Here is a 21,645-nt window from a genome sequence, read left to right as displayed (position 1 = left end):
GAGGACTTCACCTTAATCATCTAAATTCTAAACTGTTCTCTAATTATTGTTATTATTTTCTCTGAACAGTCAATTCAAAATTTACCAGTCCAGTATACCTTCAGTATAAGGAAAACAATGCCAATTAGATGGAACTAAGTTGTTCTAAGCCATTTATTAAATGACAATTTTCTTAGTGACAACTAACTGTAACTCTAATTCCTTTTTTTTTTTTTTTTTTTTTTTTTTTAATGTAGTCCATAGCTCTTTGAAGACCCCAAGAAATCAGGTAGGAGAAATTCTAAATCAATCTATTTCTTGAAATGGTTCTGCTGATGCATTTTTACACCACAGCACGCTGGTGTAATCTCCCACATTTCCCTCAGGATCCCTGTGCATGTTACCACAACTGCTATGGCCTGACACTGCTCTCAGTAAGACTTCAGCCACAAACAGTATGGTCAGTAGAAGTGAAATATCTTGTTTGTGATCCTCCTGAGAGCTGTGCAGTCTGTCTTGACTTTATTTCTGGAATTGATCTGCTAGACCTGTTCAAATAGTATCAGAGTGGTTAATTGTGGCTTCAGTACTACCAAACAGTAATACCTCCCTGCCTTCAAGCATGCCACCAGGGTGATTTTAATTTAAAGACCTGCTATTAAATATTTTGTGTATACAGACAATAGTATCAGTCTTCATGAGAATATCCGCTTGACTCCATGATATATCAGCCCTAGAATTCACACTCTATCTGCTAAGACTAGGAGCCCACACCTAAAATGCATTATTTTATAAGCTATTGGTCACGTCTGGTCACATTACATTAGAAGAAAACATTTTTTAGCATCTCTGATACTTCTATCTATAGGTGAAAATGCAATGGATATCTTCTCCATCAAATTTACTCTCCCTGAATTACAATGCTGCCAGACTTTGATGCAGAGAGAAAGGGAGTGGGGGGTGGGGGGAAGACCTTAAAGAAACAGAATAAAGTCCCCAAACCTTCACTACACTCCAGCTTCTTGTGAGTTCATAAATCTTTACTTTTTCCTGATGGTCTCTATTATTTGTCACTTTCTGGGATGTTTTCCACAAGACATCATTTACTTTACACCAACTGACAACAGATGTATTATCTCAAAGAGTTGACAAAATTGCTCTAAAGTTAATTGTCTACTTCACAGAAGAACATACACTACTGAATCATTAAAGTAGACTCTTCAGAGCAAAAATCTGCAGTAGTGACTACTTAAGCTTTCACTGTTCTTTGGTTGATTCCTACATGTTGTGTGTTCTTTCCTCACAAACCAAGAGAAATAAGGGCATTTAAAGGGCTTGTATGCTACAGTAAATAACTGTCTGTTCAGTGAGGTGTGCAACTGCTTTATGCAAGTAATTACAAATGGTCAGAAGCTGGAGTGTGTGTAGCATGCTATGGTGGTTTTACCCTGCTGGGCAACAAAACTCCACCATAGCCACTCTCTCAATCCCACTCATAAAAGGAAGAGCAGGAGAAAATGTGATTGAAAGGGCTCGAAGGCTGAAATAAAGACAGGGAGATCTCTCAATTACCATTATGGTCTAAACAGATTCAGCATAGGGAGATTTATATAATTTATTGCCTATCACTAGCAGACTAGAACAGTGAGTAACTAGAAATAAACTAAACCCAACTTTCATGTCCATATACCCTCTTCTACATCATCCCCCCAAGCAGTGCAGGGGAACAGGGAACGGAGGCTGCGGTCAGTCCCTAACACTTCATCTCTGCCTTTCCTTCTTGGTCACTCTCTGCCCCTGCTCCACATGGGGTTACTCCCATGGGATGCTGCCCTTCCCAAGCTGATCCTACATGAACTTTCCACAGACTGCTCCTCTGTGGGATGCATGGGCTGCAGGGGGACAGCCTGCTCCACCAGGGGCCTCTCCACAGGCTGCAGGGGAACTTCTGCTCTGTGCCTGGAGCACCTCCTGCCCTCCTTCTGCACTGACCTTGGGGTCTGCAGGGCTGTCTCTCCCAGCTGCTGTTGTGCAGCAGTGTTTTTTTTTGTTGTTGTTGTTTTCCCTCTTTCTTAAATCTGCTCTTCCAGAGGCCCAACTGGCATCACTCACTGGCTCAGCTCTGACCAGCGATGGGTCCCTTTGGAGCCAGCTCTGATCTGCCACAGGGTATCTGCTGGGCTCTACTCACAGGGGCCACCCCTGCAGCCTCCCCAGTACCAAATCCTTGCCAATCCTTAAACCCAATGCACCCCTCACCTCTGTGAAATGTTTATTAAGAATTATCATTAAAATATACTCTTACATCAGTATCATCACAATCTTCACAAAAGTAACTTATGTTAAAAAAAAAAAACAACCCTATACCAAAGCAAATATCATCACAACACTGATAAAGCGGACAACTGAGACACATTCTATCCCTCATCCCTTCACCACATTACTACAACACATGTTCTTCACAATCATTATTTCATTGTACATTTTTCACAACTATTATATTCTTACAAAATGTCCAGTCCATATTTTGTCCATTAGTTCTCTCAGTTACCATCCTTATCTGAAATTCCTTGTGCCCTACATTGGTTGTCAAAAAGGACTGTGGTAGTTTTACCTTGCTGGGCAGCTGAATTCCACCACAGTCACTCTCTTAGTCCCCCTCCTCAGAGAAAAAGGGGGAGAAAATATGAAGGGCTGAACAGTTGAGATAAGGACAGGGAGATCACTCACTTTTCTTTTTTACTGGTTGTTGCAACAACTAATTAGATATGTAGAATTTAGTTATAACAGTTTTCCATTATCCTCCCCCCCTTATATATAATATATATATATATATATATATATATATATATTATTTTTTGGGGGGGGGTATATATGTATATATTTTTTTTTCTTTTGGGGGGGGGGAGTGGGGAGTGGTGGAGTGTTGTTACAAATTCAGAATATACAGGAATCTGAATAAAGCAACCCAATTCAAGTTTACTTTATTTCATTAGCTTCTCTAATGCTTTATAACTTACATAAATAGGGATCTGATTTTCAGGATATTTCCTACTTCATTGAACACTAATATTTTAAGACCAGGGTTTTTATTACTTTATTTCCATAAATGACTGCCTAATACCCAAAGAGGCCATAGAAAAAGTATGCAAGCTAATACAGATAGTGGCAGTCTACAGGCACTTCTCTTTTATTGCCTTAAAACACATATTAAATGGATTGTCCTATACTAATATTCTGAGACCACCCTCTGTGGACAAAATTAACTGTGCATCCCTTGAATACTGTTTCACCTACTTGCTTTTGTACTTTTAAAATACTTTTTTTCAAAACCCATTTTTAGTTAAATAAATGGTCAATCTATCTAGTTAATCTCAAACACATTCATTTGGTCTGTTTTGATCTCTATGATACATCATTGTTTATCGATGGAATACATATGTATACTCTAGCAAACAGTAAACTTAATTTTGCTGTCCAAAACTAACGGAGAGCAAAATTAACTATTTTTCTGCTAATATGAATATGTAGCCCCCACATTGACTTTATACACACTGGAGTAATCAGTAACAAATTCTTATAATAATAATAAAGATTAATCAAAACTGCTATTCTTCTACTTAGACTGTAAACTTCCTGATTGCAGATGGCTAAGGAGAGCTGTGGAAAATTAAAACACACAGTCTCTAAAGACCAGAGGTGAGAGAGGGGAACTTAAATATCCAAGCAACTTGTTGGAGGTAAAGTGAGAGAGAGAAGTAATATAACAATAGTGACTGTAGCTTTAATTATCAGATGTCAAGGACATTTGAAAGCGGAGAGGGGAAAAAAAAAAAGAAAAAAAAAAGTAGAGAATGAAATTGTATTTCAAAGTCCTGTGTATATCCAGATAACAAGCAATAAAACAGTCTCATGGGATAGGAAATGTTGCCTGAAGAATCACAGATATTTTGTGGAAGACAGAAGAGGAAGGAGATTGTCACAAAATCAGGGCAACAAGGATGACTACATCATAAGGTTCTGCTTTTGTTAAGGGACAATAAGGTCTGCAGCTATTACATCTTCTTTTATCACACTAAGAAAAGCTTGAACAGACATCCTCTCTCTCATTATTTGTAAGGTGGGAGGGATAACAAATGAATAGGCAGTAACACCTCATCCTCAATCCTTGAATCTTTTGATACCAACTTCTCTCAAACTGATATAATCCACAAGACACCATGGTAAGAATTCATCTTTTCAGATAAACTAAAGTAGCTATTGGCCACATAAGTTCTCATAACCATTTTCTCTCCTTCCAGTTGGCTACTTAGTGTACATAAACTCACCAAATTGCACAAAATCATTTTGCTTTAATTTTCTAAGGTACCACTTAAAATATTTCATAGTACATTAGAAAACTTAAACATAATGTACATGGAAGGTCAAATCATACAGAAATTACTAGCTATCAAATTAGTTAATACAGTAGATATTTTTAGGATTGCGGTGAAGAAAGCACAGAAATATTTGAATTCCTGCTATAAATTTTCATCAGTTTATGAAATCTTTTAGTGCATCTAGAGATTCCCCAGCAGTCTCAAATTATATGGCCTACCTCTGAGGTGCTATTAGGATTAGAAAAACTTACTGAATAAGCTTTGCAAGACATGTAGAATCAATCATTTTTACTATTATAACCAAGACAAATTCCCATTAGAAACTATACTACACTTACAAGCATCTATTTTAAATTTTTATATACTTGGTGTGCACAATATAGCAGTACTATGTCTCAAATTACTTTTGTAAATCTAATTGATTTAATAAATTCACACTTAAATTGCTATTCAATTACTTACTCTTCTCTTCAGCAATTTTACAATCTTGAGCATATAGCAGAACAAGAATATAATTAAAGAGCTTATTCATTAAAGAAACATTTCTCTGCTGGTAGGTCACCTGTTTTTTTCCTCACTATATTAAAGTTTTACCACTTTTCTGTAAAAATATTATGGAAAACTGGAAAATGATAAGTATCTGGTAATACACAGAAGGGAACTTGTTTTATACATATTTTCCAAGCTCTTCTTTTTCTTTTTCTTTTTTTTCATAATTTCAAAGGTTGAAACATTTAATTTGGAAAAGAACTCCAAGAGCATCTAGTTTAATCCTTAACCTAGCACTGCCAAATCCACCATTAACATGTCACTAAGCTCTACATCTACTTTTTTTATTTTTTAAGACCTCCAGGGATGGTGATTCAACTATGTCCCTGGGAAGGCTGCTCCAATATTTCACAACCCTTTGAGTGAAGAAGTTTATTCTAATATCCAACATAAACCTCCCCTGGAACAACTTAAGGCTGTTTCCTCTTGTCTTATCACTTGTTGCTTGGGAAGAGAGACCAACCCCCACCTTGCTATAGCCTCCTTTAAGGTAATTGTAGAGATCTCCTGTCTTCAAGGTAATTGTAATAAGATCTCCTCTGAGCCTCCTTTTCTCCAGGCTAAACAATACCAGCTCTCCTCATAAGACTTGTTTTCTAGACCTTTCACTGGCATCACTGCTTTTCTTTGGACACAATCCAAACTTAGGAAGCACCTTGATATCCTTCTTGTAGTGAGAAGCCTACTCAAAAAATGCAGTTTTAAAAGGGCATCATCTTTCATATAATTACTTATATAAATGAAATATAACTAAAATCCAGCCGCGAAGTTCATCTATATTTAGAGCTACTCACAGATACTGACATGACACTTGTATGTGTCATACAAGTGAAATATCTTGAAGACCAAAGAAAACCATGGACCAACCACACAGCAGTGATTGGAACACAGTGAAGAATATTAATATTTTAAGTGTGTGTAGATACTGGATATTACTATTTTAAATTTCTCTCAGGTACTATGGACCCATATTCTTCAAAGGCCCTATAAGCAATATTTTTTCCTCATAATAAAGAAATGAAGTAGGAAAATATCATCCATTTTGATTGATGAGAAATCTGAAGCAGGGAACTACTACCTGCCTTCCTCAAGCCTGCACAAAACTGAATGTAAAACACAGAACTATTAATCACAAGGACAGTGCTTTGATCGTGACCACCACATCTTTTTTTTTTTTTTTTCAAGAAACTTTTTCAGCTTAAAGGTGCCATAAATCTTGTGATAAAGTAAGATAAAGTGAGATGTTACTCTTCCAAGCAGAGCCAGACTGTAGTTCCCTGCAAGCAAATTAATCCACAGTTTACTAGCTCTGCAATTCCAACTTCCTTTTTAGCACTGCTTAGAGTTTTTGTGAATAATCTCTTCTACCTAAAGTAAATGCAGAGAGGGAAATACTGACACTGCTTCTGCCTACAAACTAAGCAAACTGTTCCAAAGAATGGCTTGGCCGTGTTAGTAGGTGGTGCAATAAGTAATTCAGCTTTCCTTCCACATTGCACTTTTCAATAAAAGTTTTGTATTATGTGTTCTGCTTATAGAAATGTTCATACACAGATAAGGACTTGATATTGTTTTCTGCATGTGTCATATTTTAATTTTTATGGTGCTAAATGGAATTTTTATGGTGCTAAAAAAAATAAATTACTTAGATCTAGGAGAACAAAACAAAACAGAACAGAAGCAAAACAAATCTAGTAAACAAAAACAAATACAGATGAATACAGAGAAGATGACTTTCTCTCTTAATACATGAAAGTAACACATTTATTGATTTCAATATAACCTGAACTGGAGCATTCACTCTTTTAAGTACTCCAAAAGAAAATAAACTCTGAAATAAGAGTTCTAAAAATTAACTAGAACTGTATTCCCTACTATTTTACTATTGAGCATGGTCAACTAAACAAAATATCAAAATGCTTTCTTATAACTCTCTGAAGAGATTTTAATTCTCTGAGTTATCTTAATTTGCATGCATCATAATTTGTTTAAGCTAGCATTCCCTCCTAATATAAAACTATAAAGCAAATTTAACTGTTGGCTAAATAAACCTGCTTAGAATTATTAAGAAATTTTTCAGTTTTGAATCACTTCACAAACAGTACAGGTACTTATAAGAAGTCAGTATTTTAGACCACTAACAGAATTAACGCTACAGTTTTTAAAAAAGGATTTTCACAAAAATTAGTGTTTGAATCATACCTGACTTCTGCCCAAAGCTTTTATACAATAAATCTACTTTGGAAAGTGAAGGGTTTTCAGTTTTCATATGTTACTATGAGGGAAAGCTTTACTATCTTCAATGTTATCGGTTACCCTGACATTTTGATGTACCAGCATTTTTTTTCCTCAGACCAAAGTTAAATTTTTGTATAATCTTATCTGACTGTTAGATAAATCTTACAAAAGGATTACTGAGGCAATGAGGGATGATACTTCTGCTCTACAGAATTTGAATTGGATTATACACATGCATCACCTCTATGCTGCATGGAAATCTGGAGTATAGATTTTAATTGGATACCACTGCATTATCTGCAGGTGGCATACCGCTATTGGTAGGTGGTGCTTTTTTTTTCTCCCAGAAGTCACTCTACTTGATTAGCATTATATTATTCCCTATGAACTCATATATTCATAATTTTCTAAACAAAACAGATATAAACAGAGAAATATGCTGGCTCTTCTCTATCTAGTCTTTCATATAGAAAATTCCAAAAGCTTTTTTATTTGGTTTAGTTTTTATTTATTTAGTGGGTTCTGTCCTTGTTGACTGATCTAAGAAAGCTCATTCTATAAAGAAGAGAACGTGAGGTCACATACACGCACATATGTATTTTCCTGCACCCTACTCACCACAAAACCTTTGTCAAACAAAAAATAAGTAGGACTAATTGTTAAGGAGGAAGATGTTATAAAGATTTATAAAATATCAGTGTCATTTTCACCCCTAACATCCTTCACTCTCTCTCCTACCTTCATGAACAACAAAAAGATTATCTAAGTATTACAAATAAGACAAATTCCTGTTGTGAGTAAGGCAAAAATGGAGGGAATTATAAAACTGTAAAATACCAACTCATATTTTTTCTTCCTAAAACAAGGAACTGAGAGCTTTCATACAGAGGATTGTGGTTCCTTATCAGAGAGAGTCATTTAGCTAGGACTCAAACTGCTAAGTCATTTTAGGTCAAAGCAAAACGTTTTAATCATCACTCAACAAACTGATTAGCAGTCATCAGTGATTGAGAAACTCAGTGATCTTTTCGCCTGAAACACTATTTAGTAATTGCACTCCCTCTCATTTTACAAATCTCATCAATCATGAGAACCATGACAAAATTTCACTTTCATTTCTTCTCACATAAGAAGCATTACAGCGTTATATTCTGTTGAGTTTCTTCCAGATAACTCTTACCACATACAAACATATATGCACCAATAGAAAAAGTGGGCTATAAACATTAGCATTTCTCTAGCCAGAGCCTGAACACCCAATAATCCACACTTCAAGCATTTCTTTTTTAGCTCCTGTTTATCCTAATGAAGAATTGATAACCAAATCCAAGCAAAAATGCTCACTGTTACTCTTTAGACATGTCAAGCAGAAAACACAACCCTTCTGAAGTTAATGATTGCTGTTGAAGTTCCCAGTTGTGTCAGCAACATCTTGTACTTGATTGTTTCCATGGTAACCAACAAACTAAAGGAACTGCTGATATTCTGCTGCTATCTGTTGCCAACAGAACCTTAGTTCATTACATTTGTTTCATTTGTTTCTTTATTCTAGCCACATCTAAAACCTAATTGTCTGAGGTTAAAAAGAACTTTTGGCATTGCTAAGAGATGTTTTCTGCATCTGATTCTTCATATAATCTACATCCAAGAGTGGACAATAGAGAACAGAGCACTACCAAGTATTGTACTGGAATCAAACAACATTTTCTTCCTTCAAACATTAAGAGGTATTTGGATTGGAACAAGGGGTTCCTGCTCCCATACCCCCCCCCCCCCCCCCCCCAAGACTCTATATGTATAGCTAAATAAGTGCTATGGATATAATCCTCATATAATCCACTTACACAGAGCACCTTCAAATCCACATACCATCCATCACATATTCAAGGTCCAAAGTAATAGGTATAACAATTATCTTTTTTTTTTTTTTTTTACACAGCTATATTAGAGACCAAATGAGTTTCTATGAATAGTAGAATTAGTCCAGTATCTTATGAGCTAATTTATCTTTAACTTCTCTTATCTTCCACAAGGCACATACTGGATAACATACAGCACATACTCTGACTAATCAAGAATTTATGTGTTGTGCTGACTGGTCAGCTGCTACCACAGATAACACATACCAGTCAAATTTTGCCTTTTTCATTTAGCCACCCTTACTAAGGAACTGTAACCAAAAATAATTTGTGTCTTTTTCCTCTATCAAGCAAGACAATTTTCCCAAAGCCCATAGGAACTCAGTTATTGTGAAGCACTTATCACTTGATTTAATCATTTGACTGTTATTGATCAACAGGTTAAAAAGTTATTGAAAGGAATGTATAGATATGTTTAGCCTTATTGTCATTATTTGGCAAAACAAACTAGAGAGAAACAAAACACTATGGTGACAAATGAATGTGCAGTTACTAAATTACAGATCTCAGCAGAATGTTCAGATGATGCAAATGTACCAGGGCCTAGGGAGCAATTTGTACATCTAGGATAGACTGGGACAAATGGTGGAGGTGAAACTAGGTCAGCACAGAACCATTTATCTTCTTGAACGGGCCATGTTTGTTAATCAGCAATAGCTCTGCTGCTATTTAGTACTAACCAAAAAGGTTGTTGCTGACCAAACTGACTGAGCCACCTGTTAGCAGGGCAGTGTTTTTCAGGCTCTCACAACACTAGCAGCGTTATTTTTCACATTTCTAACCGTTTAACAGTTTGAATTGTTACATTCAAATAATAACACCTGAAAATAGAAGTCTCCGAATTTCTAGAGTTAAATCCCAAAATAGATGATGCCACTGTCTTCTCTGCTTTTCTTTTTATATTATTTACAGGTTAATATTATTACCCTGTTTTGTGATTTTAATGACTGTACTACTGAGCTGTAGAATATTTTTCAATACGAATATATCCTTGATGTTCACTGAACATTAAATTAATTTCCATCTTTCAGGTTTTACATTTTATATGAAACAAGAAAAGGATTAGAAAATGAATAAGTTTTAAGAGGTCATTTGTTGATATTAATCCAAAAGGTCACTTAATTTTTCAGTTTCGTTTCCTCCTCTTTAAAATGTAATCTCTGTCACTTTATCAAAAGTTTTGATATTCTCAGTTTTATCAATATACAGAATCCCACTGAATTCAGTATAGATCTTTTAAATTAAAACACAGTTTTGTAGCCTAATCATTTTGTAATCATTTGTAGCCTATACATTTATACTCACTGAGTATTTAAATTATTATTTTTTATTTTTTATTTTATTTTTTTTTAATCTAAGTTATGTAAAATAGGAAAATCAGTTAAGAATCCAAATTAGGGGAAAAAAAGTCTATTTAAGAGAACCCCTTTCATTGGAAGTATAGGAGAAATCAGTGGAAGCTAGCTAAATAAAGACATAGTAGAAAAACATAATAGAAAAACCTACTCTATTTAGTTAGAGAAGGACTCCTTGAAAAATCTCATTATGACGTTGTTACAAGGTTAAGCAAAAAAAAAAAAAAAATAATAATGATAATCATAACTTATGTGGAAACTCTCAAGCCAGGAGTCCTCTGTTGAAATAAACTACGCTGCAATACAACTAAATGTAAAAGTTCTGTGATGATAACCAAGTATGATTAAAGTTCTTAAAATGCAAATTATTATTTTCCTGATTTCTTCCTTACCTAAAAGAACATACAGATACAGATGGCAGTTACCCATAGCAAAATATCCTCTGATCTTTTACCCTATTTTTCACACCTTGGGAGAAAAACAAACAAACAAATCAACAAAAACACAGATCAAAAAATTTCCACATCATGAAAGGGAATATAGCAGTATCTGAAATTACACTATCAGAAGTTTAATACTTTAAAAATCACTACCTTATAGAGACCAGCTGAGTTTATTGAAGTTGCTTATTGTATAAAAGTAAAACATCAGTAAAGTAAGTCACAAATCTTTGTTGTTGTTGTTTGTTTGTTTCTTTCTTTCTTTTATTCCTGTTGCATTCATAGACATCTCTGATTTACAATTTCTTAACTTTGAATGATTTCTCAGCCTCAGTTGCCAGATATTGTAAATCAAAATTAGCTCCCCTTAAGCACAGAGGACTAAATATAATCTCAAAGATACTCTTTATCGGTGTGGATCTTGTTTTATGTTCTTATTCAGGTTTCATATAGATATAGGAAAATTTGTAATTATTTAACACTGATTATCTAATGGCTATTTTTACTGCTTAAGATCAATTTCTGAACATAAATTAAATATTTTATCTTCTGATAATATCCCTTAGGCCCTCTGCATTCATATACATATTTTGGAAAGAGTTCATTTAAGTTTGCAGTTGATTTTATGAGATAAATATATTCAACCACCAGAATTTGAGTCATAATGAAAGATGAAGTTGTGCTGAATGAATGATGTGCTTGAGATAGAGCAAACAGTGTCTGTTGATCCTTTAGGCCATTCATTAGCTTTACAGAAAGAAATGCAAGCAGAATTTAAATATTGTTAAATCTTAATCCGGCATTTCTTTTCTGAGTGATCACCTCATTAATGACTGCCAAGGAATGACATTCAACATGCATCACCTTTAAAGAGTAATTTCCTCCATAAAATCATTGTGCCTAGGAGATAGAGGACATGTACTATCACATAACTTGGAAAAGGGTTCTCCTCATACTTCACAGATCTGAACTCATGAGGCTCCAAGATTATGAAGTCAACATGACTTCATAATCTTTCATGAACAAAAGAAATAATCTCTTCTCTATTTTTCTTGGTTGACCTATGTTCTCTACTTCCATTTTAACATTTTTTGTGTGTTTTTCAAAGGAATTCTTAACATGCAAAGTATTTGCAACTACTTCAAAATATGGACAAAACATCAGAAACTGCATTTTTAAACAGTATGGGAAAGGACTACAGCACTTTATAGACCATTTACAGAGTATAAATTATCCACACTCTTTGTCACCCACTTGAAAATTTATGAACTTGTAAACAAGTCTATGAGAAGTTCTCATCAAACAAGCTATTGATTCTTATTGTTGAATGCAAATAGAATTCATTGGACATGTAATCAAATTCAACATAATGGCATTCTGACACTAAATGCAGAGAAAGTGTTTTCAAGTATTTGCAGCCTCAATAATTTTAATCAACTGGATAAACACACAGAAAAATAGGGTTTGCTGTATTGAATAAATAATAAATGAAACTTTGAGAATGAAAGTTTCCAAAGTATAAGACATACAATTACCTTATTAAACTTATTATATTTTATACCGAGTTTTAGTATTTTGTTTCATGAATATTCTGTGTACCCTTACCTGTGATGATGAGGTAATTCTGTAAAGCTGTATGAAGACAGTTGTAATGGCTTCCAAAGTCCACCTTTGTTTAGAGGATACAAGACCTCAGAATTCCAGAACTGTATTTAAACTCTTGTACCAAGATAAATGAAAAAGTCTTGGTACCTCTGAGAAACAATCCAGAAACCAAAGACCAGAAGATCCTTTTAAAACAGCTAACACAAAACACATAGGTAAGTCTCAGCCCTGTAAGCATGACTACTTCTACCCAAGAAAACTAATACACAGAAAGAAAAAAAACACTGTGCTCTTCTGTTTTTCAATGAGATGAAACTTTTTAAAACTAGCACCGATGGTGCTACGTTAACTTGACCTTTCAAAATGTAATTCTGCCGAAACTGTAAAACTGTACACCATTTGATGTGATTGCTATAGAGGGCATTACACTTCAAAAGTGCAATACTCTTCTTTTTGTTTCAGTTAAAATATTGTATATGCAGTAAAAAATAGTGCAGTTCTATTATGCAAAGTTGATGCCATGTAGATATTTACAGCAAATACTATTGTGACTTCCCACTTAATGACTCTTGTTGAGGATGATTGTTGCTTTCATACTTGCTCAGGAGAAAGGAAAAAGATGATAAATTTTAGAGTACTGTTAAAAAGGGGGGGGTGGGGGGGAACGACACAACACGGGACCGCAAGTAAATTTATTGATGTAATTTATGTGCATCAGTATACATCAAGATCTTATATACTTATCTATTGTCAATTTGGCTGACATTGTAAATAAGAACCTCATATTATCATACAGTTTACTGCTCTAAAGGCACTGAAACTTTTCTTCAAACTATAATTAATTACCTCCAGTAATGATTTCTTTCAACTCCCAGAGGCAGTTTCAACGTCAATAGCAGCTGTGTCAAAAAAAGACTAACAAAAGTGATTGTATATTGTTAAATTCTCTGCAGGAGGATCTGGATAGGCTGCACTGATGGGCTGAGGTCAACTGCATGAAGTTCAACAAGGCCAAGTGCCGAGTCCTGCACCTGGGGCGCAATAACCCCAAGCAGAGCTACAGGCTGGGAGATGAGTGGTTGGAGAGCTGCCAGGCAGAGAAGGACCTGGGAGTGATGGTGGACAGTCGGCTGAATATGAGTCAGCAGTGTGCTCAGGTGGCCAAGAAGGCCAACGGCATCCTGGCTTGTATCAGAAACAGTGTGACCAGCAGGGCTAGGGAGGTGATCGTCCCCCTGTACTTGGCTCTGGTGAGGCCGCACCTCGAGTACTGTGTTCAGTTTTGGGCCCCTCGCTACAAGAAGGACATCGAGGTGCTTGAGCAGGTCCAGAGAAGGGCGACAAAGCTGGTGAGGGGCCTGGAGAACAAGTCCTACGAGGAGCGGCTGAGGGAGCTGGGCTTGTTCAGCCTGGAGAAAAGGAGGCTCAGGGCGACCGTATCGCTCTCTACAGATACCTTAAAGGAGGCTGTAGCGAGGTGGGGGTTGGCCTGTTCTCCCATGTGCCTGGTGACAGGACGAGGGGGAATGGGCTAAAGTTGCACCAGGGGAGTTTTAGGTTGGATGTTAGGAAGAACTTCTTTACCAAAAGGGTTGTTAGACATTGGAACAGGCTGCCCAGGGAAGTGGTGGAGTCACCATCCCTGGAAGTCTTCAAAAGACGTTTAGATGTAGAGCTTAGGGATATGGTTTAGTGGGGACTGTTAGTGTTAGGTCAGAGGTTGGACTCGATGATCTTGAGGTCTCTTCCAACCTAGAAATTCTGTGATTCTGTGAAATTTGGAAAAAGGAAAATAAAATATTAATGCTACCAACTTTGACTAAAATGAACTCTCTGCTCAGAGACCTTATTCACATACATCTAAACATATTTAAACTCACATATGCCACAGAGAATTCTCAGATTAAAAGTGTATGGCTGGATCAAAAACACTTGCCTATATTAATTTTATTTTAGCAAATATGTTCTCAGGGGAACTGAATTCAAGTTTAAATCATCTGACTTTTGCTTAACAATGACAGAACTTCACAGACGTAAAATGAAAAATAAGAAATTCTGCTATCCAAGTACAAAGTATACTGTGACAACAGTACTACACTGCCATCAAGTTTACTCACGCAAGCATTGTAAAATTATGCGTCATTTTTCCTGTTAAAAATCACAGAACTAACCACTATGATTAGGTTAAGAAGTCTCCAGGTCTGTTGTCAGCAATTGTCGCAGAATTGTCACAGAACAGTGAGAAATAACAGAAATACATATGTAATCATACTCATGTGTACTTAAAAAGCAAATCTGAAGTACAGATGTTTATGGAAGTACAGTGATCCAGATCTGTAAATCTGAACAGGTAGAATTCATTTGATTGTTAATTCGAAGATGATGCATTGAAAACATTGACTAAGGTTTTCTACTGACAGGAGTTCAGTGGTGATAGTGGTGATGTCATCACATGTAATGATTTGCCATTACTAGTACCAGGCCACAGAAGTTTTATTAACTTGACAGTACAGTATCTCAGTTCTTGTTTTGAATAAAGCTTGATACAGTTTTGTTATATACTGATAGTCACTTGGTAGCAATCAACTGACTATTACCTATGAATACGCTTGTTGGTCTAACAAATCTACAAAGCTAAAGACTAAAAAATACTATCCCTTTAAGTGGATTTGGAGGCTGTCAGACTCTAACTTAAAAGCAAATGAGGGAAGGCAGAGACACCTTAACTAGCTACCAGTGATAAAAAAAAGCAAATAATATGATGATGTCTGAAAAATAAAAAGATAAACCCTCACTACCAATCATATACTCCTCCACGTAAAAAATTCAGTACATGCTCCCCCTTAAACCAACCCTCCACTACTACTAATCATATATAGGTACCAGAACCACAATGGAAAGATTAAAACAAACAAACAAACAAAAAACCAATAAACAAAACAAAAACGAACAAAAAAAACAAACAAACAAACAAACAAACAAAAAAAAACAGAAAAAGAGTTAAAATTTTTGGTACAAATTTATCTGTACTGCTGAAACTTTTCTTTATTTCCTAGATATTTTGGCCTGTAAATGTTAGTGTTTTAATTAAGCTATCAACATCACATTTGGATTAGAATGTTAAGAACTGACTTACACTAATGATAAATTCTTGGCTCTGTACATAAGGTGCATTCTCATTTGGCTCCTAAAATTTCAATCTTTAAGCGTTTTTTTTTTAGATTGCACGTAGTGTGGCGTATATAAACGGTTAAATGTAAACCAGAATTTTCAAGTAAATAAAGCCCTTCAGAAGTGAAATAACTCTGATCATCTCCCTGCACCCTATTCCTCCATCAGAGACAATTAGATTTATTCCTTCAAGATAAAACTGTCCTTTATGTTCTGTAATATACAGGAGATAGAAAGTATGATTTTAAAGAAGTGATTATTAATATTATATATATATATTATAAAGAAGTGATTACCTTTAAGAAAAAGGGAGTGAGATGCCTTTAAACTAACTTATGCTGTCATGAAATTCTTGCCTCCTGGGAATATCTAAATAAGGCCTGAAATTTCTGCAGTGAAGCTGAGAACATTATTTGTTTTAAAATGGTTTTTATATCATATTTTAAATGCAATGTTTAAAGTACAGTAAAGTTTATAAATACCATATATAAAAATATGCAAAGGGTTTCATGCTAAGATGCTCTTCTGGCTACAACTAAAATATCATCAGCAGTTTTGCATGCTAAACCTCTAGATGTGCAGCATCAACTAGAGGTATTACAACATAATTTGAAAGTGGATGAATTTTCTCAATTAGTGCCAGCAGCATATGAACCTCCTAAGTTCAAGATCTCCTTGTGAAATCCTCTATTGTCTCTTTTCTTTCTTTGTCTTGTTCTGATACAACTACCATACTGCAACATTCATCAATCAGAAAGAGAAATAAATTAGAGACATTCAAGGTGCTCAAAACCTGACCAATGATGAATAATTTGCTGATAGCAAAGTAGTGAAGTCCAAATCATGAAGAGAATGACCATTATTTTTCATGGAGGAATGTGATAAAAGAAAGTATTTAATTCATGATTTCATCTCTAATGTCTGTGGTACTATCACAGTAAAACAAACAAACGAGATCAATATTCTGGAGAGACTACTTATTTTTCTTCTTGGATTTCTTTTCCTCTAACAGGACAGGTATTCTTCAGAATAGAAGTGTATTAATGCTGTCTAGAAACATACTGCTTACTGACAGAATTAAAATAAATAAATAATTACTACTAATAATAAAGATAACCATCAGTAACACTATTTCCTCTGCTTCTCCTCTCTCTCTAAATAGAAGAAAAACAAACAAACAAACATAACAAAAACAGAGAAGATAGAAAAATGCCTACATGACATTTATTGCTCTGAATCAAGAAACAAATTAAGTTTGAAAATGAATGTCCTGATTAGTTTTAACAAGAAAGTCCATTTATGATGCACAAGAGGAAACAAAACATTTTTTTTTCTTCCTATGGGTGAATATTCTGTTTATTAAGCTAATAATTTGACAAACTGACAAACATGGTAGACCAGGTCAGATATTTTCTGCTTTACTGCTTTGTTTTTATTTTGAGATGTGAAGGAGAACTTTGCATAATCATAGAAAAAATGCATTGAATGACAACTGCATATCCCTCAAAGAATATAAAGAATTGGGATTTAAAATCTATCCACAGCTCAATTGTTAAGAAAAAAATTAAAAAACTTTGTATAGTCTGAATGTTGTCAGTACACAATCTGAAAATACACAATACACAGAGCTGTGCTCTAATTACTGGTATTTTATATATGTTTCTATTTATGGTACACAAGCAAAGACTGTAAAGAACAATCTAAAATACTGTAAGAGAACAGTAATTAGCTTTTTTGTTGTTGTTGTTGTTGTTGTTGTTACTCTTTAATCCTGTCAACAGAAGAAACTGTTTTAAGAAATAAGTTAAATGCTGACATAACAGAAAGTTCGAGCTATAGAAAACAATGAAGGAATTATCTTGAAAAAGTGAATCTTCAGGTATGCTCAAGTGACTACGTTCAAAGACAAATTTTACCCCAGGAGAATTACTATATAGGAAAAGAAGCCAAGTAAGAGCTAGGCAAGCAGCTCATTTTAACTTGTATTGCAAATTTCATCTTTACCACTCTAAAACTGATTTGTTAAACTTTCAAAATACCAAACTTAGCAATAAAAACAAACAAACAAACAAACAAAACATTTGTTTTTACTGATATTCAAGTGGAATCTAACTATGCTTCTCCCTTCACTGAAAAAAAGAAAAAAAAAAATCAACAACAACAAAACAACAGTCTTGAGGTCTACCAATATGAAGTATTTAGTACCTCCAACAAGTAGTATAACACCATAGTTTGGACCAATAAAATAGGCATTTTACCTCTGTAATATACTGCAGTGGAACAATAGAAACACACACGCTACTATTCAGCCATCCTTAAATCACACAGACACATGGTTCTGTGTGATGTAATCTGGAAGAATCTTTCATAGGTTACATAAACTACAATAGGATTACTGAGATAATTTTTAGGTTCTAACCATAGTATCAGGAAGCAAGACTTCACAGAACATGAAGGAATATAACAGTCAGAAACTCAATGTAGACCTGGGGGGGCGGGAGGGTGGGGAAGAGAGAGAGAAAAAAAAAAAAAAGATGCAAAAATGCTGTACCAAGCATCTATGCAAGCATCCATGCAGCACATCACTATAGTACTTCATGTGCATCTCATGAAATCAGCTATGCTTTGCTTGTTTCTGAGGCTCTGTTCCTTGAAGCATGACTTGGTGCCATTAACTAAGATCTGAACATATTTAAGATAACAGAATCATGCAGAGAAATAATTCAAATAATCTATTGCATCACACTCAGACCTTGAATATTTAGGAAAGCTACTCAAGAAACATTTTTGTCACTGTTTACCTTAGTTGTTGCTCTTGAGTAGTCATACTGCTCTAGTGTTCATCAACATGTTCACGTGTCCTATTTAGCACATGAGTACAGTGAGTCAATATTTCTAAGTCAGATCTATTGAGTATGAGGTACACAGATGGTATGAGCACATTCAGGAAAACCAACACATTTTGCTTGTGCCAAGTTTGCTGTGTGTGGTTAGACCATTGATGCATCTGCAGACCATCTGCAATGGAACATCTGCATTACCTGAAATCACAGCATCACTGGAGAGAACTTATTAAGCTGATTTACACAGTGCACAGTGGACATGCTGTGTAAGATTTCATCCCCAGATTTCAATTATGAAAGTTTGTAATCCATTCAAGGCTTGTACTTTGTACAAGACAATTCCCTAACATCTGTAAAAAAAAAAAAAAAAAAAAAAAAAAAACCTTTGAATTCCATTGAATAAAATTTCCAGTCAAGAGGGCAGAGATACATACAAAACTCCCTGAACTGATGAGCATCTAAGCCCAAAACAATGATAAGTTTTTTTGTTTGTTTCTTTAATACAACTCCCTGCAGCTGTACACCTACCTATACATCTTTAGGTGGATGTTATCATATTGGCAAAAACATTAGTTCTGCCACTGTAACTTACAATTATACAATTAAAATTATTCTATTAGTATAATCCTATTTTATATGTTAATCCTGTATATTTAACACATCCTAGTCCAATTTCTTTCAGAAATTTCACATAGCTGCTGCAAATAAAAAATGTGAAAGTTAAAAACAACCTATCTTACTAACTTGTCTAGAAAATATCATAGTTGCCTTAAAGACACAATAGCATGTTATAATAGCACAATGCATTACTTTATTCATACTTTCTAATTGATCTTTCCTGTCTTACTGATCCATAGTGGTATTTTACTATATTTGTAAATTGAAAGCTGCCCACCCCACAGCACTGTAATAACCTTGGCAGCATGGTTCCTTGTTTTTTGTTTGATTGTTTTGTTTTGTTTTGTTTTGGGGGACGGGGAAGCTGGGGGTTGGTTGGTTTGGTAATCTATCTATTTATTTTTGTGATCCCTGTGTAACCACATAGAGATTCTACTTTAGCTCAAAGGATCAAAAAATTGAATACTGCCTAATGTTGATATTTTCTTAAAAGCCATTTAGTTCATACACTGTGGTGGAAAGAATTCACAATAATCAATCTTCAGAGCACATGTAAAGCCCTCTTGCAGGGTAGTATACTACTATGCTATTTCAGAACTTGAAAAAGAACGTATGAAGTATTATTCTTCCTTCAGATCACCCTGGAAGGTAACTCTAATGTATGTGTTATGATACCAGCAAAGCACTTCTGTCAGCCCTCTGAAACAATTTGTCCAAAGACTATTCTAAAGTAGAATAATTTTCCTGCAAAATTTTCCTTATGTCATCAACAAAATTATGCCCATTTTGGCAGAAGGTTAGAGAAAAAAAATAGGAGGACACAATACACTGAAAAAAGTAAAAAAGTTTAAAGATGGAAGTCTTATAGCATTGTTCTCTGTTTCCGAAGACTACATATAGGAAGACAGCACCATTTCTTAAAGCTTCTGGTTAGTATGTATGCTTTTCTGCCCTTTCCCATGCATTTTTCTCACATCAAATATTCCTCTTCTCCCAGCCTAACAAAATCCATTTTTCCCCTCTTCAGTGGGAATTCTTTGATCAAACATTCTACCTCTACACAAACTTTTTCTACCACGCTATTGACACCAATCTCTTTTTGTTTGTTTGTTTCTTGTAATTATTGCTACATTTATATATATATATATATATTTATGAGTCTGTGGTTTACAGGATATGGGACAGATACGTATTAAGTGTCTGCCTAAAATTACAAATAATTATAATAAAAATAAACGATACATAAAAAATAAATAATACATGTATTATGATGATATATACATCAGAAGATGAACGTTATGTTTCTAAACATATAGTTAGGAAACTATTAATTTTCATGGAAAACAATTGAAAACAAGGCTCAGATATTTCCATGCTGGAGTCACACAAAAGAAAAAGGAATTAATATCTTGAATACTTATATTTAGTTGTATTTATTCTCTTCTGTTTTAACATTCTCACAATGAAATTAAAATTTAAAATTTTCTCTATGAGTTTCCTTCACATATGTAAATAGTGGAAATCAATGTTCTTGAGACGAAAAAGACTTAAATATGTTTAAACTTTGGATAAGTGACTGACACCAATGTTAGGGTAAGCACTGGTCCATAAGTATGTTACTAAGCTAATTCAATTAAGATCATAATAGATGTAAAAATGGAAACAAAAAATAACAAACAACCCTCAAAATATGAATAAATAATAAACCATGTATTTCATTTACGTAAAACAGATTTTCACAGTTATGTAGGACACTGGATAACGTTTGACCCTCAGCATCAACAATTTGTCTATTTTAGACCACGCAGGCTACTCTATATTCCTTCAAATGTATTGAGAAGGCACAGTGGCTGGATAAAAACTACATTCATAAAAATGGAGCTGTATTCTATAGTCTACCCCAAAACAAAAACACTAACAACAATTGTGCATTACCAAAGTCTCGCATAATACACGTGCTGAAAGATCACATGTATTTTAGAAAAAGAACATACATGTATACATTTTTTTATGTTACTTATGTTTTCAGTAGGGAACAATGTTATATTTGAAATGAAGGACAATCATAACACATACACCTGAACATAAACCACAGTGAAACTAATACTGATAAATCAGTTTTTCTTTCTCTGCAGACTGTTTACAGCATATTTATATTCAAATATTTCAAATTATGTGTTATTATCTAGCATAATGAGTAATAATTCACAGCATAAAAAAGCTTCTACAAAGGTAAATCTGCTTCCAAATACAGTGATTTATTTAACATAATAATAATTAAAAAAATAAAGCCTCCAAATAAGAAACAGGCTGTATGACCACATATTTTCTACAACAGAAATTCTGAGTAAAAGGTTATATTTACCTTGGGATACATAATAAAATGCCATCATGTCTTTGGTGACATTTCTAAATATCAATTTGGCTGATTTTATGAAACATAGCTCTTATTTCTCTAGGGCCAAACTGATCAAACACTAACTACTGCTGCAACAGAAATTTCTTAGTCCAATAGCACTGTTGATGAATAAGAAAAACACAGAGCCGTA

At 34.5% G+C, this 21,645-nt stretch overlaps 1 protein-coding gene across 6 annotated transcripts in view; it reads right to left on the bottom strand.

Moving 5' to 3' along the window:
• The window catches only part of CCDC102B (coiled-coil domain containing 102B), a 162,666-nt gene that overhangs the window by 71,667 nt on the left and 69,354 nt on the right, over positions 1–21,645 (bottom strand). The gene's annotated exons all lie outside the window — the stretch shown is intronic.

This window comes from Anas platyrhynchos, chromosome 2, assembly GCF_047663525.1.
Source record: "Anas platyrhynchos isolate ZD024472 breed Pekin duck chromosome 2, IASCAAS_PekinDuck_T2T, whole genome shotgun sequence".
Taxonomy (NCBI): Eukaryota; Metazoa; Chordata; class Aves; order Anseriformes; family Anatidae; genus Anas; species Anas platyrhynchos.
The sequence above is the reverse complement of the archived record's forward strand: the minus strand, read 5'-3'. Positions and strand labels throughout refer to the sequence as shown.